The 26,835-nt window shown below is 43.4% G+C and overlaps 1 pseudogene; it reads left to right on the top strand.

Moving 5' to 3' along the window:
- The first annotated feature begins 457 nt into the window (after positions 1-457).
- On the top strand, positions 458-13,066 carry LOC115139432 (von Willebrand factor A domain-containing protein 1-like; annotated as a pseudogene).
- Positions 13,067-26,835: the final 13,769 nt, after the last annotated feature.

Genomic DNA, 26,835 nt, shown 5'->3' with positions numbered 1-26,835 from the left:
TCCCAGAACGTTTTGGAGTTTGTGCTACAGGATGCAAATTTCTGTTTGAAAAAGTTCTCATTTGCTTTCCTAACTTCCCTTAAAAGTTGCACATTCATTGTTACAGCCCCTACTATAATTATTGCAATGAGTAGTTTGCTGCCACTCCACCATGTTAGCCTGCATCCTCTCAAGATGTGCCAGCACACTGTTCCGCCCATCCCTGAGTAGAACACAAACCTATTCACTCAATAATACGAAATGCTCTGAGACCAGGTTGGTTCACTGAAGGGGGGTCCAAGTATGAGGGCAGAGTGATGAATACCAGTGGAGTCAATAAAGTGTTAATCACATTTGTGAAATTGAGTTTGTTGACAATGTGACGTAGGCTACAGACGCAACCTGGATAATGTCCGAAACTGGGCCAAAATCCAACAAAAGTGACGCCAAAACACTCTTGACTGTTGAGGGGAGAAGGCTTGAGAAAGGAAAACAGAAAGAGAAGGGGGAGGAGAGGACTTAAAGATATTGGAGGGTGAGGAGGAAATTAAATAGAAGAAGCACTTTATCAGTTGATCTTGTGGAGAGGGGGGTAAATGCATTCTGTGAAAGTGGGAGACTTGTGCCAGTGATAAAAGTAATGAAATTGGACTAAAAGTGGAAAGAAATGAAATTGATCAAACATTTTTGTATACGTTTTGAACGAGGTAGTGTGGATAAAGTCGTCTACGCTGTGTGTGTGTGTGTGTGTATACCAGAGCGCCCTTGTGTGGTACCAGTTTGTGATTACTTTTCAGCCTTTCTAAGGAAGCAGGCTGTACAACAAGACTTATCCCTTGGCGCATGAGAATCTCGAGGAAGTATGAGAGGGAAGGAACTGTAATACAGTACAACAAAGCTATGGACAGTGACTTGAGAAGATCCCATTCAGGGTGCACTTGTTTGCTCTATTTCATCATAACGTATTCATCCAATTTATGATGGAGTGGCTTGGATTTTCCGGTTTGCTGCTCGGTGTGTTACGGTGTGTTACTGTGGCCGAGCAGCACACAAAACGTTGTACCTGGCACAGGTAAGTTTAGTCTACCTTATACAGGTGTGTCACGGTTAGAGAGATGGCTGTGTGCATATTTCACAAATGCTTTTAACAGCGTTCCATTCTGCAGAGGTGAAGCTGGTAAAGTTGGGATACTCAGTCACATCATTAGATAATCATTTCTCTAACAATGAACTTCTTGGGATGTTAAACTATGTGCAGTAATATGTATCTGATCTATTAGTGAAGTATAGCCTACATCCACAAGTAGTAATTTATTTCCACTCTGTCTATTCTTTTGTCCTCGTCATTGTTGGAGCTGGTAAAGTTGGGATACTCAGTCACATCATTAGATAATCATTTGTTTTTATACACTCTCTCTCACCCACGAACACCTTCTCACTATTATTGACAGAGTTGTCTATACGATTCATGATTTTTCAGTATGTTTGTTTGAGAGAGGAAGAGAGTTCCAGCTCTTGGGATTACAGTTGAAAGGGAGACAATAGAAGTTCTGTCTTCTATTGATATTAGTTGCTATCGTCAAGAAAAACATTTGCCCTGCTGACCTTGGCCAGAATGTCTCTGGAAATCCAAATGACAGTAACAAGCTGTAATAATAATGGATCCAAGTTTACTTAAAAGTAAACACTTGGATCTATGACTCAGGTGTCTTTGAAAAAGATTAAGCAAAGGCTTTGCATACATTTCTCTACAGGTCATAAAGGTGGGAACAAAGCTAATTTAGTTTGTGGCTACATTTTAATGACATAAATAGAGAGGAAGAGGAATGCATCTCTCTCACACACACCCTCTCTCACCCACAAACCCCTTCTCACTGTGGATCTCAGAGAGGGAAGAGAGCTGCATTCCTCTTCCTCTCCTCCTCTTAAGTCCCAGCGCAAATCCCCCTTCTCTCTTCTCTCTCCTTGTCCTTCTCTTTTTCCACCCATTACCTACACACTCTGCCTTTCAATTTCTCCCTCTACAGTATTTACACACTTTAAGATATCTTAGTTTTGTTTTTGAGATAATACTTTATTTCTCATGGCGGGGATGCTGAATGTAAAAACTATATTGACTTACCCCACTCTCCCCTATGTAGATAGTTGAGAAAGAAAAGTGCTGTAAATTGTTCCTGAGTATAAAGAGATGATGAGGTGACCATTGTAATGTGCTCAACAAAGAGCATCTGGCCAGAATGTGGCTATTCTCTGCATATAATGTTGTCTCTCTCTCTCTCTGTATCTTGCACTCTCTCTCTGTTGTTTGGTCTCTCTCTCTCTGTATCTTTCACTCTCTCTCTGTTGTTTGGTCTCTCTCTGTATCTTTCGCTCTCTCTCTGTTGTTTGGTCTCTCTCTCTCTGTATCTTTCACTCTCTCTCTCTGTTGTTTGGTCTCTCTCTCTGTATCTTTCACCCTCTCTCTGTTGTTTGGTCTCTCTCTCACTCTCTCTGTGTTGTTTGGTCTCTCTCTCTCTGTATCTTTCACTCTCTCTCTGTTGTTTGGTCTCTCTCTGTATCTTTCACCCTCTTTCTGTTTGGTCTCTCTCTCACTCTCTCTCTGTTGTTTGGTCTCTCTCTCTCTGTATCTTTCACTCTCTCTCTGTTGTTTGGTCTCTCTCTCTGTATCTTTCACCCTCTCTCTGTTGTTTGGTCTCTCTCTCACTCTCTCTCTGTTGTTTGGTCTCTCTCACTCTCTCTCTCTCTGTTGTTTGGTCTCTCTCTCTCTCTCTCTCTGTATCTTTCACTCTCTCTCTGTTGTTTGGTCTCTCTCTCTCTGTATCTTTCACTCTCTCTCTGTTGTTTGGTCTCTCTCTCTGTATCTTTCACTCTCTCTCTCTGTTGTTTGGTCTCTCTCTGTATCTTTCACTGTCTCTCTGTTGTTTGGTCTCTCTCTCTGTATCTTTCACCCTCTCACTGTTGTTTGGTCTCTCTCTCACTCTCTCTCTGTTGTTTGGTCTCTCTCTCACTCTCTCTCTGTTGTTTGGTCTCTCTCTCTCTGTATCTTTCAGTCTCTCTCTGTTGTTTGGTCTCTCTCTCTGTATCTTTCACTCTCTCCCTGTTGTTTGGTCTCTCTCTCTGTATCTTTCACTCTCTCTCTGTTGTTTGGTCTCTCTCTCTCTGTATCTTTCAGTCTCTCGCTGTTGTTTGGTCTCTCTCTTTATCTTTCACTCTCTCTCTGTCTCTCTCTTTATCTTTCACTCTCTGTTGTTTGGTCTCTCTCTCTGTTTCTCTCTCTCACTCTCTCTCTCTGTTGTTTGGTCTCTCTCTCTCTCTGTTGTTTGGTCTCTCTCTCTCTCACGCTCTCTCTGTTGTTTGGTATCTCTCTCTCACTCTCTCTGTTGTTTGGTCTCTCTCTCTCTCTGTTGTTTGGTCTCTCTCTCTCTCTCTCTCTCTGTTGTTTGGTCTCTCTCTCTCTGTATCTTTCACTCTCTCTCTCTGTTGTTTGGTCTCTCTCTCTGTATCTTTCACCCTCTCTCTGTTGTTTGGTCTCTCTCTCACTCTCTCTGTGTTGTTTGGTCTCTCTCTCTCTGTATCTTTCACTCTCTCTCTGTTGTTTGGTCTCTCTCTGTATCTTTCACCCTCTTTCTGTTTGGTCTCTCTCTCACTCTCTCTCTGTTGTTTGGTCTCTCTCTCTCTGTATCTTTCACTCTCTCTCTGTTGTTTGGTCTCTCTCTCTGTATATTTCACCCTCTCTCTGTTGTTTGGTCTCTCTCTCACTCTCTCTCTGTTGTTTGGTCTCTCTCACTCTCTCTCTCTCTGTTGTTTGGTCTCTCTCTCTCTCTCTCTCTGTATCTTTCACTCTCTCTCTGTTGTTTGGTCTCTCTCTCTCTGTATCTTTCACTCTCTCTCTGTTGTTTGGTCTCTCTCTCTGTATCTTTCACTCTCTCTCTCTGTTGTTTGGTCTCTCTCTGTATCTTTCACTGTCTCTCTGTTGTTTGGTCTCTCTCTCTGTATCTTTCACCCTCTCACTGTTGTTTGGTCTCTCTCTCACTCTCTCTCTGTTGTTTGGTCTCTCTCTCTCTGTATCTTTCAGTCTCTCTCTGTTGTTTGGTCTCTCTCTCTGTATCTTTCACTCTCTCCCTGTTGTTTGGTCTCTCTCTCTGTATCTTTCACTCTCTCTCTGTTGTTTGGTCTCTCTCTCTCTGTATCTTTCAGTCTCTCGCTGTTGTTTGGTCTCTCTCTTTATCTTTCACTCTCTCTCTGTCTCTCTCTTTATCTTTCACTCTCTGTTGTTTGGTCTCTCTCTCTGTTTCTCTCTCTCACTCTCTCTCTCTGTTGTTTGGTCTCTCTCTCTCTCTCTGTTGTTTGGTCTCTCTCTCTCTGTATCTTTCACTCTCTCTCTGTTGTTTGGTCTCTCTCTCTGTATATTTCACCCTCTCTCTGTTGTTTGGTCTCTCTCTCACTCTCTCTCTGTTGTTTGGTCTCTCTCACTCTCTCTCTCTCTGTTGTTTGGTCTCTCTCTCTCTCTCTCTCTGTATCTTTCACTCTCTCTCTGTTGTTTGGTCTCTCTCTCTCTGTATCTTTCACTCTCTCTCTGTTGTTTGGTCTCTCTCTCTGTATCTTTCACTCTCTCTCTCTGTTGTTTGGTCTCTCTCTGTATCTTTCACTGTCTCTCTGTTGTTTGGTCTCTCTCTCTGTATCTTTCACCCTCTCACTGTTGTTTGGTCTCTCTCTCACTCTCTCTCTGTTGTTTGGTCTCTCTCTCTCTGTATCTTTCAGTCTCTCTCTGTTGTTTGGTCTCTCTCTCTGTATCTTTCACTCTCTCCCTGTTGTTTGGTCTCTCTCTCTGTATCTTTCACTCTCTCTCTGTTGTTTGGTCTCTCTCTCTCTGTATCTTTCAGTCTCTCGCTGTTGTTTGGTCTCTCTCTTTATCTTTCACTCTCTCTCTGTCTCTCTCTTTATCTTTCACTCTCTGTTGTTTGGTCTCTCTCTCTGTTTCTCTCTCTCACTCTCTCTCTCTGTTGTTTGGTCTCTCTCTCTCTCTCTGTTGTTTGGTCTCTCTCTCTCTCACGCTCTCTCTGTTGTTTGGTATCTCTCTCTCACTCTCTCTGTTGTTTGGTCTCTCTCTCTCTCTGTTGTTTGGTCTCTCTCTCTCTCTCTCTCTCTGTTGTTTGGTCTCTCTCTCTCTCTCTCTCACTCTCTCTCTCTCTGTTGTTTGGTATCTCTCTCTCACTCACTCTCTGTTGTTTGGCCTCTCTCTCTCACTCTCTCTCTCTGTTGTTTGGTCTCTCTCTCACTCTCTCTCTGTTGTTTTGTCTCTCTCTCTGTATCTTTCAGTCTCTCTCTGTTGTTTGGTCTCTCTCTCTGTTGTTTGGTCTCTCTCTCTGTATCTTTCACTCTCTCTCTCTGTTGTTTTGTCTCTCTCTCTGTATCTTTCACTCTCTCTATGTTGTTTGGTCTCTCTCTCTCTGTATCTTTCAGTCTCTCGCTGTTGTTTGGTCTCTCTCTCTTTATCTTTCACTCTCTCTCTGTTGTTTGGTCTCTCTCTCTCTGTCTCTCTCTTTATCTTTCACTCTGTTGTTTGGTCTCTCTCTCTGTTTCTCTCTCTCACTCTCTCTCTCTCTGTTGTTTTGTCTCTCTCTCTCTGTTGTTTGGTCTCTCTCTCTCACTCTCTCTCTGTTGTTTGGTCTCTCTCTCTGTTTCTCTCTCTCACTCTCTCTCTCTCTCTGTTGTTTTGTCTCTCTCTCTCTGTTGTTTGGTCTCTCTCTCTCACTCTTTCTCTCTGTTGTTTGGTATCTCTCTCTCACTCTCTCTCTGTTGTTTGGTCTCTCTCTCTCTGTTGTTTGGTCTCTCTCTCTCTCACTCTCTCTCTCTGTTGTTTGGTATCTCTCTCTCACTCTCTCTGTTGTTTGGTATCTCTCTCACTCTCTCTCTGTTGTTTGGTCTATCTCTCTGTCTCTCTCTTTATTCTTTGCTCTCTCTCTCTGTAATTTGGTTTCTCTTTATATTTTACATCATTTTTCTTCCCCATCCTTTGTTTTATATGTTTAATATCTCTCACTCCATTGACAGCCATCTTTCAACCCATTCCTTTATTCATCTTTTAGAACTCTTGTCTCTTCTTCTTCTTCTTTCCTCTCCTCTCTCTTGACCTGTGTTCTATGGCTTGGATCCCATTATGTTTGAATAAAATGCCTTAAATGATCAAGGTTCATTTTAGTGATCACACAAAGAACAGCAAATATTTCAATTTGGACAGGAAGATTAGCAAAGTAAAGAACAACCATGACAGGGAGTAAAACAAAGGCTAACAATGTGTGCTGAAGAGCTTTTCATCGCATGTGTTTTTATGTTGCCTTGTGGAACATGAATATATATATATTTATTTACTCTATATATTAGGTGAATAACTTCAGTGTAATCTCTCTCTTTCCCTCTCTCTTTCCCTACTCTTTCTCTCTCTCTCGCTCTGTCCCTCCATCTCTCTCTCTCTCTCTCTCAGCTCTGAACTGTTGTGAGGGGGATATCCTGCTCCTGTTGGATTCTTCAGGAAGTGTGTCATCCTACGAGTTCTCTCGCCTGCTGCACTTCCTGTCCGAGCTGCTCCTCCCCTTCTCTCTGGGGCGGGGCCAGGTGAGGGCGGGGCTGCTGCAGGTGGGCACTGAGCCACACCTGGAGTTTGGTCTGGATGCCCACAGAACCCAGCCTGGCCTGCAGGGGGCACTGCATAGGACCAGGCAACTCCAGGGGGACACCAACACAGAGGCTGCCCTCAGACAGGCCCAGGGGCTGCTAACCAGAGCTGGGGCTGGGGATGAGTTGGAGCTCCCCAAAGTGCTGGTGTGGCTAACGGATGGGGTACAGCCGGGCATGGTGGATGGACCAATGGCAGAGCTGAGAAGGGCTGGTGTGTCTCTGTTGGCTGTCTCTACGGGACACGGGAACTACCAGGTGCTGCAGAGGGTGGTGACCCCGCCCATCGAGTCCCACCTGTACTTTGTGGACATCGATGACATCAGTATCATCACAGAGGACCTGAGGGAGGCCATCATTGGTGTGTGGGGCGGGGGTGTATTTATAGACAAGTATTTATAGACAGGACTGTGATTGCAGATGAAATCCTCTGTAGTGTAAATGCAAACTCTACCCCACTGAGTTGTATCCCCCTTCTCTCTCAGAGCTGATCCGCGTTGAGCGCCTGAGGGTGGTACAGGTGTCCTCCCACAGTGCCGTGCTGCAGTGGCGTCCTGTACTCGGATCCAACACAGATTTCTACAGCTTTTTACACTACAGCTCTGTTCTGCCAGGTGGTGGGGAGGGTCAGCCTAACGGCGGGGCCAGCAGTGGGGGGCAGTACCACAGACGGACCCTCCCCGGGGACGCCACCTGGGTGGAGCTGAGGGGCCTGCAGCCAGACACCATCTACACTGCCTCCCTCACCCCCAACTCCCAGTCCAACCATGATTATCTCAACACTCTCAGTGTCACCTTCACTACACAACCCGGTCAGAGGGGGGTGGGGGGGGGGGGGGGGGGAGGGGGATGGAGAGCAGTGATGTGGTAGATAAATTAAATGAGCAGATAGTATAATAGAAAATAAACACAACCAGCATATATTTGTACATTATTGAACACATTTTTGTGGATAATAATATTCTCTTTTGTTTCATCCCATCCCATCCTCCCCCTCTCCTATCCTCCAACCTAGAGGTGTTGAGCCCAGCGGTGGTCACAGTGGCAGACTCAGGTCCTGACAGGGTGCGAGTGAGCTGGGGTCCTTTGCAAACTGAGCATGTCCAGCGGTACCAGATAGAGTACGGAGCTCTACCCAGTGGGCAGGTCCACACGGTTAGGCTACATGGACATCAGAACTCCACTCTGCTCACTGGTCTAGAGCCAGACACACAGTACCTAGTTACTGTCAGCGCCCTGTACTCCACAGGCAAAAAGAAGGCCATGTCTGTCAAGGCCTGCACTCAGGAGGGTAAGATGTGTGTTGATGTGTTTCTATGATTTAAGGACAATTCGACATTTACTGGGTTAGGGGGGCTGTTCCAAAATAGGGGAGGGTTGTCTAGATTTTGGGGGGGTTGCTCTGGGGAGTGTGTTTTCTTTATTGGGAACACGGGAGGGTAGTGCGTTTTTTTCCCTGATTTACAATTTCCATTATGCAGGTTTTACGATAGGTCTTCCATATAGCCAAATGCCCTCATCTGCTTACTTGCTTCTTCCCTATCAAGGTGCTTTGGTACTTCCCTTATGCACTACACTTCTCTGTGCGATTACTATACCACAGATCAATATAGTCTACCAGTCAACTATCTATCCTGCCCTCTATCCATACTGACAATAGAGGTAGTTGGATCATTTATCCAGATCTGCAATAGGTTAACTAGCAATCATACCACACATAAAATCATTCAAATATGCACACATTTTCTATATAAATCCACAAGATATAGAGGCATAACTGATTGGCAGCAGAGAGGCCAGGTGCATCATTGGGCATGAAAGAACAGTGAAAACACGCAGCTCAAAAAGCTCCCCCATTGATCTTGTTAAGGGACAATACAATTATCCTTCCTAGACTAGCCTACAACACCATAATCCAATGACGAATTGAGTGCAATTATACTCCAGGCTGCAAACTGCAGTGAAAATATAATTTGAATAATGGTGCAAAAGTTTTTGGATTGTTTCATTCCATTCGTTCCATCTAGATCAGCTGTGGGTCTACTCTGGAAAGATTCTAGATAGGCACAGGAGCAGTCTAGGCTGGTTGTATTTTTACTTGTGATACTGATGAGCTGTCTGTTGCGGTCATCATTCTCCCATTCTCCCATGTCGTCCACATAGGCCTATATGCGCCCAGCAGGCCCAGTTATTCAAGAAAGCTTAACACGTTCTGGCTCCTTTCCGATCCAAGTGGCTATTCCTCGACCTAGAACCTGACACTTCAATATGGCCTAAATATTTGTCATTTAAAATGTATTACCTTTTTATGTGTGGCATTAACACAACTACTCACAATGTTTTGATCTGATTAGGCTACCTGCACACGTTCATCCACTCCACTCTAATATAATTCTACCATCTAAACTGCGCAATGGCCATTTGATTAATGGAAAGTGACAATTGTTACAAAACAACAAAATGACATTCAAACCAAGCCTTCGATACTGAGTAGGGATACTGAGTAGGGGTACTGAGTAGGGATACTGAGTAGGGGTACTGAGTAGGGGTACTGAGTAGGGATACTGAGTAGGGATACTGAGTAGGGGTACTGAGTAGGGATACTGAGTAGGGGTACTGAGTAGGGATACTGAGTAGGGGTACTGAGTAGGGATACTGAGTAGGGGTACTGAGTAGGGGTACTGAGTAGGGATACTGAGTAGGGGTACTGAGTAGGGATACTGAGTAGGGGTACTGAGTAGGGGTACTGAGTAGGGAAACTGAGTAGGGGTACTGAGTAGGGATACTGAGTAGGGGTACTGAGTAGGGATACTGAGTAGGGGTACTGAGTAGGGGTACTGAGTAGGGATACTGATTAGGGATACTGAGTAGGGGTACTGAGTAGGGGTACTGAGTAGGGGTACTGAGTAGGGGTACTGAGTAGGGATACTGAGTAGGGGTACTGAGTAGGGGTACTGAGTAGGGATACTGATTAGGGATACTGAGTAGGGGTACTGAGTAGGGGTACTGAGTAGGGGTACTGAGTAGGGATACTGAGTAGGGGTACTGAGTAGGGGTACTGAGTAGGGTACTGAGTAGGGATACTGAGTAGGGGTACTGAGTAGGGATACTGAGTAGGGGTACTGAGTAGGGGTACTGAGTAGGGGTACTGAGGAGGGGTACTGAGTAGGGATACTGAGTAGGGGTACTGATTAGGGATACTGATTAGGGATACTGAGTAGGGGTACTGAGTAGGGATACTGAGTAGGGGTACTGAGTAGGGATACTGAGTAGGGGTACTGAGTAGGGGTACTGAGTAGGGGTACTGAGTAAGGGTACTGAGTAGGGATACTGAGTAGGGATACTGAGTAGGGGTACTGAGTAGGGGTACTGAGTAGGGATACTGAGTAGGGATACTGAGTAGGGGTACTGAGTAGGGATACTGATTAGGGATACTGAGTAGGGGTACTGAGTAGGGATACTGAGTAGGGGTACTGAGTAGGGATACTGAATAGGGGTACTGAGTAGGGATACTGAGTAGGGGTACTGAGTAGGGATACTGATAGGGGTACTGAGTAGGGATACTGAGTAGGGGTACTGAGTAGGGATACTGAATAGGGATACTGATTAGGGATACTGAGTAGGGGTACTGAGTAGGGGTACTGAGTCAGGATACTGAGTAGGGATACTGAGTAGGGATACTGAGTAGGGATACTGAGTAGGGGTACTGAGTAGGGGTACTGAGTAGGGATACTGATTAGGGATACTGAGTAGGGATACTGAAAAGGGGTACTGAGTAGGGATACTGAGTAGGGGTACTGAGTAGGGGTACTGAGTAGGGGTACTGAGTAGGGATACTGAGTAGGGATACTGAGTAGGGGTACTGAATAGGGATACTGAGTAGGGATACTGATTAGGGATACTGAGTAGGGATACTGAAAAGGGGTACTGAGTAGGGATACTGAGTAGGGGTACTGAGTAGGGATACTGAGTAGGGGTACTGAGTAGGGGTACTGAGTAGGGAGGGATGTATTTTCTATTTTTCAAGATTGTCATACTCTACTTGATTGTGGTGTTGAAAATACAAACCATGATGATAAGTGTTCAAAGTCAGTAATTGGTATGCAGTTACGCGTTGCTTATTGGTTGTGTGTGATATATTGGCACAGAAACCTGTTGGTGGAAAATATGTTGCATATATTTTATATAATTATAAATACAGCAACGAAATGTTGAAAATCTGATTTCTCCCCAGATGATCATTGTCTGCAGCCTGCTCTGATCATAGTGTAATGAAACAGCCAGAGAGAGTGAGCTCACCCATAGCGAACCCTCAACTTTCTGGCCCATTAGCTGTGCGTGGCATTGACTGTGCCACAAAACCATGCTAAAGTGGTAAAGTCGATATCCACGTTTATAAACACTGGGTTGTTACAGTTATTGTTTAATTATGGTGGTAATAACTATTTTTTAGTTAATTTTATGAAGGGGGAGGGTGTGCACATTTTATTACAGTAGAAGGGGAGGGTGATGTGAAAATATTTGTAACATTGGGGAGGGGGGTGCATATTTTTTTGGGACCCCTCCTCCAGGTACATTTCTAACTGTCCCTTATACTTCTGCTGTCTTTCCTTAAATTGTTTCCCTCTCAGCAACAATATTGTACTTGTGCTGTTAATTCAATGGTTCCTAACTTTTTTCGGTAACTGTACCACCAAGTACATTTTGCTCTGCCCGGCTTTCCCCATAAGTACCCCCCTAATGTGCATTTTACCAGTAAGTCTATGGTCTCATGAGTCTTCTCAAGTATCCCCTGGTTGGGAAACACTGTGTTAATGAATGCTTGTTAAATGGTATTGACATTTAAATGTCATGAAACCCTTTACTTATCCTGACATACTGTACATTTATCCTACAGTCATTTATAAGGAGTCCATGCCTCCCTTAGGCTTTGCCCCTCTCTTTTTTCATTCTGTGATTTATGGCTTTTAAAACAGAACACACACACTAGCCTGTCCTCTATCTGTGTGTCTCAGTGCTGCCAGCCCTGGCTGACCTCCAGCTGACCCCAGTGGGGCGTGATGCGGTGCAGGTCCGGTGGTGGGGCCACGATGAGGGGCTGAGGGGGTACTGGCTCAACTGGGACAGGGGTGAGACCCAGAGCCCCTCCCGCCCTGCATTCTCCTGCCTATACCTGCCCCCTGGCTCCCTGTCCACACTGCTCACACACCTGGCCCCCAGCAGCCGAGTGTGTGTGTCCCCTGTCTACCGCATGGCCCGGGGATTGGGGCTCTGCTGCACCTCACGCACACAAACAGGTCTGATACTGCGCACACACATACCAGGGTTGGGCTCAATTCAGAATTCTGGAATTGGTTCCCATTCAACTCATGAGTTACATTTAAATTAAATTGGCCACACTCCACAGGATGTAGACATAGAATTTGAGTGACAGGAAGTATTATTTAATTCAGTGCTATTCAAATTCAGTGCTATTCAAAGACATTCCAATGTCATAGAACATGAGTGTCATTAAAACTAGAGAGAGTGCAAATCTGTCATCAAGGCAAAGAGTGGCTACTTTGAAAAATCTCAAATGTAACATTTTGATTTGTTTAACACTTTTCTGGTTACTACATGATTCCATATGTGTATTTCGTAGTTTTGATGTCTTCACTATCATTTTACAATGTAGGAAATAGTAAAAAACTAAGAAAAACCCTGGAATGAGTAGACCTGGGAAGGGTACTAAAACATTTCTGCAGCATTGAAGGTCCCAAAAAACACTGTGGCCTCCATTATTCTTAAATGGAAGAAGTTTGAAACCACCAAGACTCTTCCTAGAGCAAATTACAAATGACAAATTACCTCAACTAACCTGTACCCCCGCACACTGACTCGGTACCGGTACCCCCTGTATACAGCCTCGTTATTGTTATTTTATTGTGTTTTTTTTGTTTATTTGGTAAATATTTTCTAAACTCTTCTTGAACAGCACAGTTGGTTAAGGGCTTGTAAATAAGCATTTCAAGATAAGGTCTACCTGTTGTATTCGGCGCATGTGACAAATAAAGTTTAATTTGGTATTTCACTTTTTTTTTGGGAATAGCAAACATTTTGAAAAACCTGTTTTTGCTTTGTCATCGTGGATATTGTGTGTAGATTGATGAGGTGGAAAAGTGATTTAATACATTTTAAAATAAGGTTGTAATGTAACAAATGTGGAAAAAGTCAAGGGGTCTGAATAATTTCAGAATGCACTCTAATGAATTATGCTAAATGAGGCAAATATAACTTGTCTGTGTTTTGCCGTATATACAGTAAGACAACTGTCGGGACTGCCCCAGCAGAGCTTCTGACAGATGTTCACTATGGTGCATTACGTTTGTTGGAACATCTCCAGCTCACTGATAATAAACAATGATTAATTTAAGATTGCCTTTGAGTGTCTCTGTGTAAGAATTACAGAAGATTATGCCGTCATGTCATAAGGAAGACACGTTCTGGGTCAGCTGGGTCAAGATAAAGAGTTGTAGCTTCACCATATAGGTGATGTAATCCAAATGGATGGATTCCATTTCTCTGATTCCAATTAGAAGGATAGCCACTGACAGGGAGAGATGAATAAGGGTGAAAAGGAGGAGGGGTGGATGGAGGGGAAAAAGAAGACAACTGCATATTTTTATCATCTATGTCACATAGGCATTTCTGGAAGAAAAAAAATATACAGCATATACAGTTCATGAATAAAAGGTGAAAATGTACTTTCTCACACAATTTTCAGTTTTTGATTTCTCCCATAATGCAATCAACACCTGAGCCTAGCTCTTGTGAACTTGCTTCTGAAGAGCACCATCTAGTGGGACACATATTTTACCACAGGTTGTGACAATCAGGCCTACGTTAAACTTTTTAGATTTTTTTCCCCTGCTGCACTGTATGCACAGTACACCCCTAAGTGTGAATGTAATGCAAAAAAAATGCATGTCCTTCATTACTCAGATCTTTGCTGATGAAACTGTCTGACACTTTGCTGATGACACTGTAGTCTCTACCAATGATGTAGCATGCATATCATGCATCCTCCAATTGCAACGTCTGCCTATGCCCACACATAGGCTGCGTTTACACAGGCAGCCCAACTCTGATCTGTTTTTTCACTAATTGGTGTTTTGACCAATCAGATCAACTTTGAAAAATATCTGATGTGATTGGTCAAAAGACCAATTAGTGGAAAAAATATCAGAATTGGGCTTCTTGTGTAAATGCAACCATTGTGTCTCTAGAAAATATTATATTTTTAATACCCTCAAATATCAAGTTAAGCATAGGCTAAATAATTTCAAAATAAGCCATCAAAATAGGCTAGAATAGGCCATGATAATTCTTCACATTTTACCGGTGAAACCTGCAAACTACCAGTCATTGATTGATCTCAATCAGTTTCATGGGAATATGCATTTTATGCATCTTCTTGAATTACTGTTTCATGAGCAAATTACAGCGGATGGTGTTAATTAACAAACTTCTTTCTTATATTTTGTTTTCATCAAAGCATATATCCTGCTTAGTGGCTCGCTCTGGTTGAGTTTTGGAGCATGATAATTTTTTAAGGGGACAATTCAGCTTCAGCTAACCATCCTAAAATCTCATTAGAAATGAGATGTTTTGGTATAGCAGTAACGTTATAGGCCCCTATGGTATTATATTTGGGAGGGAGGTGAGGAATAAAGGAAACAAGGACAGAGAATGCATGGATTTGGCAGCTAGTAAATTTTTAGACAATGCCTGAGTGAGTGAGTGAGTAGCCGTGATACCCAGGTTCTGTCCAGACACAACCCGTAGCCTGAAAGAAATTGATGGGTGGTGACATAGTGAGTAGGCTTGGGTGGTATCCAGATTTTCATACTGTCATACCATCCTTCTCTCATCCCGGGATTTACGGTATTACTGGCATAGCACACAATGGGGCACTAAAAACACAAGAAAATCTGTTAAACTGTTATGCCTGCAGCTATGGCAACCCGACCTGTTCTCCGGACGTGTTACCTGTCCCAGACCTGCTGTTTTCAACTCCCTAGAGACAGTAGGAGTGGTAGAGATACTCTGAATGATCGGCTATGAAAAGCCAACTGACATTTACTCCTGAGGTGCTGACCTGTTGCACGACAACCACTGTGATTATTATTGTTTGACCTTTCTGGTCATCTATGAACATTTGAACATCTTGGCCATGTTCTGTTATAATCTCCACCCGGCACAGCCAGAAAAGGATTGGCCTGGTTCCTCTCTAGGTTTCTTCCTAGGTTCTGGCCTTTCTAGGGAGTTTTTCCTAGCCACGGTGCTTCTACACCTGCATTGCTTGCTTTTTGGCTGGGTTTCTGTACAGCACTTTGAGATATCAGCTGATGTAAGAAGGGCTATATAAATATATTTAATTTGGATTTTATTAACAGAACGCTAACCAAATTGACATAAACTAACAGCGAAATCACATAGACGCTGTTAGCTAGTGTGAAAACGAACAAACAAATTTCAAAAACAGGCAAATCCAGCTCAAAAAGTAGTACAAGCATATACAAGTGTGGACATTTACAACCGAAAATTAACAAGAGAAATGTTGCAAATGAAAAAAGTTGTGATGCATGCTTTTCTGAAGGAAAACCAGCATGTGTACATCAGTAGTGGCCGGTGACATTTAAGATGAGGACGATTTTATTTTTTCATGAGTATATCCTTATTTCTATTACAGCATGTTGGATGACTGTCATTCATATTCCATTCACCCAGTTCAATATAACTATCAGGTTTGAAGGTAAGACCCAGATGCACACTGTGTCAGAGTAACAATGTTTATTACAGCAACAAGGCAGGCCAACGACAGGTCAAGGCAAGGGTCAAAACCAGGAGGGCGAAAAAGAGAGACTGGGGAAAACCAGGAGTGGAGACAAAAAAACGCTGGTTGACTTGACAAACAAGATGAACTGGCAACAGACAAACAGAGAACACAGGTATAAATACACAGGGGATAATGTGGAAGATGGGCGACACCTGGAGGGGGGTGGAGACAATCACAAAGATAGGTGAATCAGATCAGGGTCTGACAATAACAGTGATTGGTTTAGGCTACTACATGATACAAAAATGTTCAATACCGCCTTGCAAACTCTTGCCTGCATCCAGCTTATCTATGGTGTAATCATTAGTCCAACAGTTGCAAACAAGAGTTTCCATTGGACAAATTCAGGTATGTTTATCCCCGTTTCATTCCGTTTAAGAAACATTTTTCAACAGAATTGGTGGAATGAATACACCCCTGATCACCCATAAACACAGTTCACTTTCATAACAGACACATTGTATTCCTTCTCACATCTATGCACTCTCCTCCTCTCACCTTTTCCCTTTGAATGTGGACTTCAATGAACAACATATCAGCTGTATGTGACCAGGCGAAAAAACCTTTCCAAGCCATATCTTTCCAAACCATATCATAAGCGCTACATACAGCCTACATCATTGTTACCATATTAGCTAAGGTAACGTCATAGTAAAGATAGCTAATAGTTCTAACTAATGTGTTAGTAAACCTGCTACAATCATACAGCAATGTTGCAGTGTACAGTCAGTAAGCAATTTAGCACTTACACCAGCGGGCCCCAGTGGTAATGAATTTGTAAACCAAAAGCTTACCTTGACTTGGAAGAGTTCCAGTGTTGTGCTGGATATTCATAGCCAGCTAGCTAACATAGCATTCTATAGTGTCTGTCTATATAAGGTCCCACAGTTGACAGTGAGCAAAAATCGAGCCATGGGATCGAAGGAATTGTCCGTAGAGCTCCGAGACAGCATTGTGTCGAGGTACAGATCTGGGGAGGGTACCAAAAAATATCTACTGCATTAAAGGTCCTCAAGAACACAGTGGCCTCCATCATTCTTAAATGGAAGAAGTTTGGAACCACCAAGACTCCTAGAGCTGGCTGCCCGGCCAATCTAAGCAATCTGGGGAGAAGGGCCTTGGTCACGGAGGTGACCAAGAACCCGATGGTCACTCTGACAGAGCTCCAGAAAGACAACCATCTTTGCAGCACTCCACAAATCAGGCCTTTATGGTAGAGTGGCCACTCCTCATTAAAAGGCACATAACAGCCCGCTTGGGGTTTGCCAAAAGGCATCTAAAGGACTTAGACCACGAGAAACAAGATTCTCTGGTCTGATGAAACCAAGATTGAACTCTTTGGCCTGAATGCCTGGAGGAAACCTGACACCATCCCTACGGTGAAGCATAGTGGTGACAGCATCATGCTGTGGGGATGTTATACAGCAGCAGGGATTGGGAGACTAGTCAGGATTGAGGGAAAGATGAACGGAGAAAAGTACAGAGAGATCCTTGATGAAAACCTGCTCCAGTGTACTCAGTACATCAGACTGGGGCGAAGGTTCACCTTCCAACAGGACAACGACCCTAAGCACAGCCAAGAGGAGGAGTGGCTTTGGGACAAGTCTCAATGTCCTTGAGTGGCACAGCAAAGTGAATGTAGCTCATAAACCAGTTAGCTAGCTAAATACATTTAATTTATGAGATTACAAAACAATTAGACCTAATTTAGCTAGCTAACTGGTTTCTGAGCTACATTCACTTTTCAATATGAACAGAACCAGGTTTTCCATTCTGTTGTCCTGCCCAAACAGTGTCTGTAATAAACACATCTAAGATTATTAGCTATAGAAACAACCTAGTCTGCTTTCATTTACAAATCTCATGACGTGGTTATGAGATATACTGTAGTAAAGTATCTAGTTTTGTTGTTATTTAGCTGAGCCTGCTAGGTAGCTAATTTTCATATTGGTATAGCTATACTACTGCTAACGTTAGGGAATGGGGATACCGCGTCAGTTGCACAACTGAAAACATTCAACCAGAGAGGAAGAGGAAGAGATAACCAACTCGATGGAAAATGGCTCCCTCCAGCAGGTGGTGTTTTTTAGTTTTGCTCACCAAGCAAGAAGATTTTGTATGGAGGTCAAATGAGAGTGTCGAACTTGGTGAACAAAAAATGTGTGACTTATTTGCTAGGTGAGGTTTATTTGATCTAATAGAAGTTGTGTAATGCTTAAGTTGTTACGAGTGTACTGATATAAGTTGGACAGGTGACATCCCGGCAAATTTGAGAGGAAAAAGAAAACACTTTTATATCAGAGTTGTCTCAAATGGTATGCATATTCACGGATAGTAGCGTAGCATCTCTCTCCATTGAATACAGGTGTTTGAAGTCAACAACCCTCATTGAATATTCAAAAAAGGTTTTACAATAATGAGATGTATTCACCAATCCAAAGCAAAAATAGGCGGGAGCTAGACAGCGCGCCCTGCCGCTTTGTGGACAACGACTCCCATTGTTATGGCGAAGAGACATGTATCTTGCCAGTCTATCTACACTGAAGAAAAGTATAAATGCAACATGCAAAGTCTTGGTCCCATGTTTCATGAGCTGAAATAAAAGATCCCAGAAATGTTTCATATACACACAAAAATTTGGACAAATTTGTTTCATCCCTGTTATTGAGCATTTCCCCTTTGCCAAGATAATCCATACACCTGACAGGTGTGCCATATCAAGATGTTGATTAAACAGCATGATCATTACACAGGTGATCCTTGTGCTGGGGACAATAAAAGGCCACTCTAAAATGTGCAATTTTGTCACACAACACAATGCCACAGATGTCTCAAGTTTTGCTGACTGCAGGAATGTACACCAGAGCTGTTGCCAGAGAATTTAATGCTGATTTCTCTACCATAAGTATTTAGCAGTACGTCCAACCAACCTTACAACTGGAGACCACGTGTATGGCGTCGTGTGGGCGAGTGGTTTGCTGATGTCAACGTTGTGAGCACCCCATGGTAGGGTTATGTTATGGGCAGGCATAAGCTATGGACAATGAACACAATTACATTTTATCGTCGGCAATTTGAATGCACAGAAATACCCTGACGAGATCCTTAGGCCCATTGTGAGGCCCATTTTTTCGTAAGGCATCTTTGGCCAACAGATGCAAATCTGTATTCCCGGTCATATGAAATCCATAGATTAGGGCCTAATGAATTTATTTAAATTGACTGATTTCCTCATATGAACTGTAACTCAGTAAAATCTTTGAAATTGTTGCATGTTGAATTTAAATGTTTGTTCAGTATAAAATCATTGATTCAACCAAAATATGGCTTCCACTCTGAATCAGAGAGGTGTGTGGGGGGGGCTGCCTTAATCGATGTCATTGGCACCTGGGGAGCAGTTGTTGTGGGGTTAACTTGCCTTGCTCAAGGGCAGAACAGCTGATTTTTTCCACATACCTGGCTCCAAACGCTCTAACTGCTAGGCTAATTGCCGCCCCAAAACTTAGCTAGCTAGCAGTCACTGTTAAGTCACCAAAATGATTTGAAATAATGATTGAGGTAACCATGTAATCTGGCTGAACACTTAAACTTTATTTATGGGAATTTAAATTAGATAAACAGTGCTAGGTGCAAGCACATTTGAATTAAAGGATAACAACAACAACACATCTTAGTATTTCCCTGATGCGGTCTAAGTTATGTCATGATTTTGAGAGAGAAAAACATAAACACAGTAGTACCAACATAGAAATAGATATACTAGATCACCCCCTAGTCAGGCCCTGACCTACTACACCATAGATAACCAAGGGCTCTCTATGGTCAGGGCGTGACAGTACCCCCACCCCCCCATGAAGTTGCTGCCTTGATCACATCTGATTTGACGAACATTACCACGTATGCCAATGAATGAACGCAGGGCATTGATAAAAGCGTCGGTGGTTAAGTCATCAAGCATTTCAATGTGAACTGCTCGGGAGCCCATGCAAGTGAGTAGGAGCCCATAACGCTTTAACTCTCTTCTTCCGTCCTTGGCATAGAAATGTCCAAAGCAGTCCATCCCGCAGTATGTGAAGGGAGGCGCGGTCTCCATGCGTTCCTTCGGAAGATCTGCCATCCTTTGCCCTTCTGTACATCTTCTGAATTTCCTGCATTTCACACATTTGTAGATGTGAGAGGAAACTGCATTGCTGCATCCTAGGATCCATATACCGTTGGATCGCAGCTCATTGATCGTCATTCCTCATCCTTGGTGTCGTACTCTTTCATGATAGTGCTTGACGAGCAGCACTGACAAGTGGCTATCTCTTGGCAGGATTGCAGGATGCTTCACATGGGAATGAAGAGTTGCATGAGCCAAGCGACCTCCCACCCTGAGGATACCTTGCTCATCTAGAAATTTGGTCTTAATGTCTTTCTGGTGCCTAAGGTTGTGAATCTCATGGGAGAAGGCTGCTTCTTGAACCATCTTTATAATGGTGAGCTCTGCCTCTCTCCTTTCTTCTATGCTTGTAGCTTCACTGGACCTCAATTTTAAGCCTATGGCTTCCTTGACACGTCGTTTGAGCCTGGAAATAGCTTTTACCACTCTTGCCCAGTCTGAGAACGTATGAAGGTGATCTAGTAATGATCTTTCTTCCTTTGCCTGGGTATCATGGACCAGGGATTTCTTCAGCTCTGGATCATTGTCTGAGAACTCTTCCCTCTTGACTTGTCCTTTGGGAAATTCTTCATGGCAAAGAAAGTCTGGACCTGTGAACCATTTGGAAGCCATGAGCTGTTCTGATGTGAGACCTCTGGAAGCATGATCCGCAGGATTCTCTTCAGAGGTCACATATCTCCATTGTTCGGGATCTGTGCTTTGCTTATTGTGTTGAATACGGTTAGCTACAAAGACGTGGAATCTTCTGGCTTCATTGTTGATGTAGCCAAGAACTACCTTCGAGTCTGTCCAGAAGTATTCCTGTAGACCTTGTATCTCTAGCTCCTTTTTGAGCATGTCACTTGTTCGAACAGCTACCACCGCTGCTGAAAGTTTCAGTCGTGGTATAGTCGTAACCTTGGAAGGGGCGACTCTCGACTTCCCCATAACTAGGGAGCAATGAACTTCTCCTGCTGTGCTGATTGTTCTGAGGTATGAGCACTCTCCATAACCTGAGGTACTAGCGTCAGAGAAGTGATGGAGCTCATAACTCTGCACCTCCTTGAAACTTGATGGCAAGTAGCTTCGTTGGATCCTTACTTCAGACAAGTTTTGTAGACCTTGGAGCCAGAATTCCCACTGGGAACGTAGGTCATCTGGAAGGGGGTCATCCCAGTTGATTTTGTCATGACACATCCGCTGCAAGATCTGCTTCCCTGCCAGGACAAAGGGTGCCACAAACCCAAGCGGATCATATACAGAGGCTACTGTAGACAACACTCCTCTTCTTGTGAGTGGGCGTTCCTTGACAACTACTCTAAACTGGAACTCGTCTGATGCGACACACCACTGTACACCAAGCACTCTCTCCATGTGTGGTTCACCCAGAGCCATATCCAGGTCTTTGGCATCCTCGTTCTTCCTTTGGAATTGTGGCTACAACTTCCTTGCTGTTAGAGATCAACTTGTGCAACCGAAGTTTGGCGATGCTGCAAAGCTCTCTTGCTTCTTTCACCAGCTGGGCCGCTTCAGCTTCAGACGATACGCTCGTCAACCCATCATCAACATAAAAGTTCCTTTCTATGAACTGGATAGACTTCTCGCTGAAGCTTCCTCGTCCTTCGGCAGCAAGATGTTTGAGACCATAGTTGGCGCAACCAGGAGATGAAGCTGCGCCGAACAAGTGGACCTTCATACGATACACTGAGGGTTGAGACTCTAGATCTCTGTTCTCCCACCAAAGGAACCGTAGATAATCTTGGTCTTCTGCTTTCACATGAAACTGGTGGAACATGCGCTCTACGTCACACATGATTACAACTGGACCCTTACGAAAACGACAAAGGACGCCCAGCAATGTGTTTGTCAACTCTGGGCCTGTAAGGAGATGGTCATTCAAGGACGTCTCTCGAAACTTAGCTGAGCAGTCAAAGACGACTTGTATCTTCCCAGGCTTTTGTGGGTGATAAACCCCATGGTGCGGGATGTACCATGCTGGATGCTTGTTAATTTCCTCTTTAGAGACCTTCTCAGCATCTCCACAAGCTATGGCCTCTTCCATGAATGCTGTGTAGTCCTTGTAGTACTGCTTGTCTCTCCTTAACCTCCTTTCCAGGCACTTGAGTCGGTGAACTGCACATGTTTTATTGTTCGGCAAATTGGGTCTTTCTTCCTTAAACGGCAGCGGCATCTCATAATGTCCATTGTCCTTGCGTCTGATGCCCTCTTTCATTTTCTTCAGGAACCGGATATCCTCTTGAGATATGAGGTCCTCTTCTGCAGCTCTCTCGTTGAAGTCAGATTCAAGCGTCTTGATAATGTCCAGTGTTGTGATTACCTCTCTTACACGTGTTCTACAAACATAATGTACTTGATTTGTGAGGTTGGAAGAAGATTGAAGGCTTGGCATCACCTGTCTAACGATAACCCGATGACTCACTCCAATAGGGTCGCCATAGTCGATACATGGATTTCCATAGCCGACTATGCTCCAGCCAAGATCTGTTCTCTGAGCAAAAGGCTGATTTCCCTTACCAGACACAATTTCTCTTGGAAGGAGAGCCTGGGAGCAGTTGTAGCCAATTAAGAGACCGACATCACAGCTCTGTTGAGGAGCAATCTCCTCTGCAATGTGTTCAAGATGAGACCATGCTCTTGCAGTCTCTGGAGTATGAATATGATCTCTGTTTGCAGGAATAAACTCTCTTGAGTAGGTTGTTGGCAGAGGGATTTTCTTCTCCAATTAAAGCCCTCTAACCTGCAAACCAGACAGCTTCTGGCAGGGCACAATGGTATTCCTTGAAGCCATTGTAGAGAGTTTCAGTTGGACTGGCTCCTTCCTTGTATTGAGAGCCTTTGTTGTCTCTTCAAGGATAAAAGTGGTGTCGCTCTGGGTGTCAAGAAGTGCATACACAAGAACTTCACGATTTGGCTCACTTGTGGTTGACACCCAAACTGGAATGATTGTGGAAGTGTGAGTGTTGTTAACTTCTTCGATATAGGGGGCGCTCTTTTAATTTTTGGATAAAAAAACGTTCCCGTTTTAAACAAGATATTTTGTCACGAAAATATGCTCGACTATGCATATAATTGACAGCTTTGGAAAGAAAACACTCTGACGTTTCCAAAACTGCAAAGATATTATCCGTGAGTGCCACAGAACTGATGCTACAGGCGAAACCAAGATGAAATTTCAAACAGGAAATGCCCCAGATTTTGAAGGCGCTGTGTTCCAATGTCTCCTTATATGGCTGTGAATGCGCCAGGAATGAGCCTACACTTTCTGTCGTTTCCCCAAGGTGTCTGCAGCATTGTGACGTATTTGTAGGCATATCATTGGAAGATTGACCATAAGAGACTACATTTACCAGGTGCCCGCTTGGTGTCCTCCGTCGAAATTATTGCGTAATCTCCAGCTGCGTGTATTTTTCCATTTGCTTCAGAGGAGAAACCGAACTGCCACGAATGATTTATCATCGAATAGATATGTGAAAAACACCTTGAGGATTGATTCTAAACAGAGTTAATTTGGAAAAAAGTTTGGCGTTGTAATGACTGAATTTTCGGGGGGTTTTCTTAGCCAAACGTGATGAACAAAACGGAGCGATTTCTCCTACACAAATAATATTTTGGGAAAAACTGAACATTTGCTATCTAACTGAGAGTCTCCTCATTGAAAATATCCGAAGTTCTTCAAAGGTAAATTATTTTATTTGAATGCTTTTCTTGTTTTTGTGAAAATGTTGCCTGCTGAATGCTAGGCTTAATGCTATGCTAGCTATCAATACTCTTACACAAATGCTTGTGTAGCTATGGTTGAAAAGCATATTTTGAAAATCTGAGATGACAGTGTTGTTAACAAAAGGCTAAGCTTGTGAGTGAATATATTTATTTAATTTCATTTGCGATTTTCATGAATAGTTAACGTTGCGTTATGGTAATGAGCTTGAGGCTATGATTACGCTCCCGGATACGGGATTGCTCGACGCAAGAAGTTAATGTCCCTTACGACTCTGTTAGATATGGCCTCACTTGACGCTCTTGTCCCCTTATCTTGTGGGGGCTCTGTCTTCCTATCCCTTAACCTTTCTTTAGTACGATCTTCGTGCAGGCAGGATGGATGCCTCCTCTGACACGTGTCGCAGGTGTTCCTGTTATCACAATCTTTCGAGCGATGCCCAGGCCTTAAACAGCCAAAGCACAATTTATTCTCTTGAACAAACTTCTGTCGCTCTGCGGTGGGCTTATCCATGAACTTCCAGCATGTGTGGAGACTGTGACCTGACTTCTCACAGAAGACACAACTAGTAACAATATCTTTCTCATCAGAGTTAGTTGCTAATACCCTTGTTCCGGGGCTTTGAATCCTTGGTGTCTTAGGTTTTCCATCTTCGCTTGGTTTCAAAGCATGAAGGGATGTCACAGGATTGCAAGCGATCTTTGCTTCTCTCGTGAGAAACTTCACAAACTGACTGAAGCTTGGAAAGATCTAAGTTTCTTCTAAGATGTCTAGGACCTTTCTATTCCATCTTGAAGTTAGCCAATCTGGAAGTTTAGCGAGGATCTTTTGGTTTTCATTACAGTCATTAAGCACCTCCAGGCCCTTATTCTGAGACATAGCAGCCTCACAGCTGCGAAGAAAGTCTACAAGGTCTCTAAGTTCAAGACTGTCCTTGGATCCTATCTTAGGCCATGCATTGAGCTTATCTTTGAAGGACTTGGCGATGAGGAATTTGTTTCCGTACCTTTCTTCAAGAATGGTCCATGCAGCATAGTAGGCTGAGTCTGTTCCTAACATAAAGTAACTTTCAATGGCTTTCTTGGCAGGCCCACCGATATATTTTCTCAAGTAATATATCTTCTCAGTTGCTGGTATGTTCCTCCTGTCTATCAGAGTCTGAAAAGAGACCTTCCAGTCAGTGAATGAGAGTGGTTCTCCATTGAATGTTAATGGTTCTGGTATGGGGAGGCGGCTTTCACTGATTGATTCCACTAGTAACCTGAACATGGTCTTGGTGCCATCTTCTTGTTGTGTGCTTGTCACAACATGTTGTGGTGAGAGACTGTGAAATGAGCCACTTCTGTGCATGACTTCTTTCACAGATTTGCAGTTAGAGAGTAGTTCTCTCTTCTCGTCCTCTGAGTTTTCATCTTGCTCATACACTTGCATTCGCGCCTTGGCAGCATTTAGTTTCTTGAGCACTTCTAGGCGCTCTAACTCTCTACGCTTGTCTTCTAGCATCCTTCGTCTGGCAGCATTTTCTACCTCTAACTTGACTCGCAGCCTAGCTTCTTCTAAGCTGCGTTTCACAGCCTCAGCTTCTTGCTCCGCTGTCCTCTTCTTATCTTCATCTTCGAGTCTCTGAAGCTCTTCTAGATAAGAGCGTCTGCTAAATGACTTAAATGTAAAATGTAAATGTAGTTGGCGTTCTTGCTTAACCATTACTTCTAAAGCTGCTTGGTTAGCAGCAACTTCCGCCGCAGCCTCTTGTCTCTTGACAGATGACACGCTTGAGCATCTGGAGTTGACCTTTGAGTTGCTTTGAGACTGGGAGGAAGCACTTGAGGGTTGATATTTGAGACTTGACTTATGTGAGAGTTCGGACATGCACAAGAAATTGCTGTCCTTCCAGTGCAACCCTATCTGGTTACTTTGACCTTCTTCTCTGCCTTTTAAATGACACCTTACAGTCTTGATAATAGACATTGTAACTGCTTCACAAGTATCAACTCTGCGTCGTATATCGTTGTCGGGAATGTCGATTTGACGCAAATTTACATAGACAAGGTTTAGCTCTGTAGAGGTATGGCTAATCTTGTTTCAGAGGTCTTCTAGTAGGTCTTCAGAGCAACAGCCTGTCAGTGACAGTTTTGCTTCCTTTACCAGAGCCTTCCACTTCTCATAGCTGACCCTGAAACGATGTTCGAGCTGTCTCCACCTTTCGTCACGCAGTTCTCTGCCCTTTTCAGTTAACCTGCGGACCCTCTCACCTTTTCGTGGCTCTTGTTTGCCTCCGTTTCATAATTCACTGGCCGAAGTGACTCCACACCAGTCTGGGCCTCTTCCTGCTGTTCTGTTTGTTCTGATGAAGGCTCGAAGTTTGCGAGGTGTTGCTGCAGCTGCTCAACTTGACGCACCCCATCTCTATCACCTTTAGTGAAACTACCTCTTTCTGACATTCTAAATCAAGTCAAATCAATTCTAGCTAAGGTTTGGATAAGTGAGTAGGTAATTTATACTCTAATTCGCTGTATATTAAACCTTAGTACGTGGTATAAACATGTATAATGCTTGTAACAAAGGCTTGAAAAAACACCTTACCAAACAATTACACTATTAACTTACAGGTGAAAATAGAATTAATAGGTGTACACTGACCCTTAATGTTTTGTAACTATATATATATATATATATATATATTTTTTTTTTAAGTATCAAAGAACATTTTTCCAGTAATACACATACCAACGATACATTAAGATAGAAAGAGCAAATGCATAATACCAGCGTCTTGAAATACACAACTATCTCCAGTCCTTACGACTTGTAATCTTAAGGTCTCTTATTAGCTGTTCACAAGGCTAGGACCACCTTCAAACACCTTGACTTGTACTTGCGTGTCTGACTTTCCTGTTAGTCTTGACCGTATGTTGCCTCACGATGCTTCCTTATGTGGAGATTTTCTTCTTAGGTTGCAGGTAGGTGCAAAACTCTTATCTGGTAGATGACAGGGTCTACCAGGATTGGGGAATCTTGTAGACGTTTTACAGCTGGATGAGATTCTTCTTTCTCTCTTGCTCGTGAAGAGCATTGAGTTCTCACTGTAGCTCCCTTCAGTAACCACGAGCACAACCGTTCCTTGATTTTAACTGGCGGCTTTATTCTGTAGTTTTAGTCAGAATTATCACCTTCCGTGAGAACTATAAAGTAAATAAAAAATACAGTTAAGCACACTCTTACAACCTTATCTTACGAGTGACTTATTAGCTTGGTATAACTCTGAAGTGCTTACATACATAACAGTTTAACCGGCGTTATAACGGGTTCAGATTAAACACATGAATAAAGGAAAAAATACCTCATTGGCTGCTTATTACAGAAGGGAGGAAATCAAACTTCACACTTATTATTCCTGGCATGAATTCACACTTCATCCTAACA

The sequence above is a fragment of the Oncorhynchus nerka genome, linkage group LG2, assembly GCF_034236695.1.
Source record: "Oncorhynchus nerka isolate Pitt River linkage group LG2, Oner_Uvic_2.0, whole genome shotgun sequence".
Taxonomy (NCBI): Eukaryota; Metazoa; Chordata; class Actinopteri; order Salmoniformes; family Salmonidae; genus Oncorhynchus; species Oncorhynchus nerka.
This window is presented reverse-complemented; position numbering and strand designations above follow the sequence as displayed.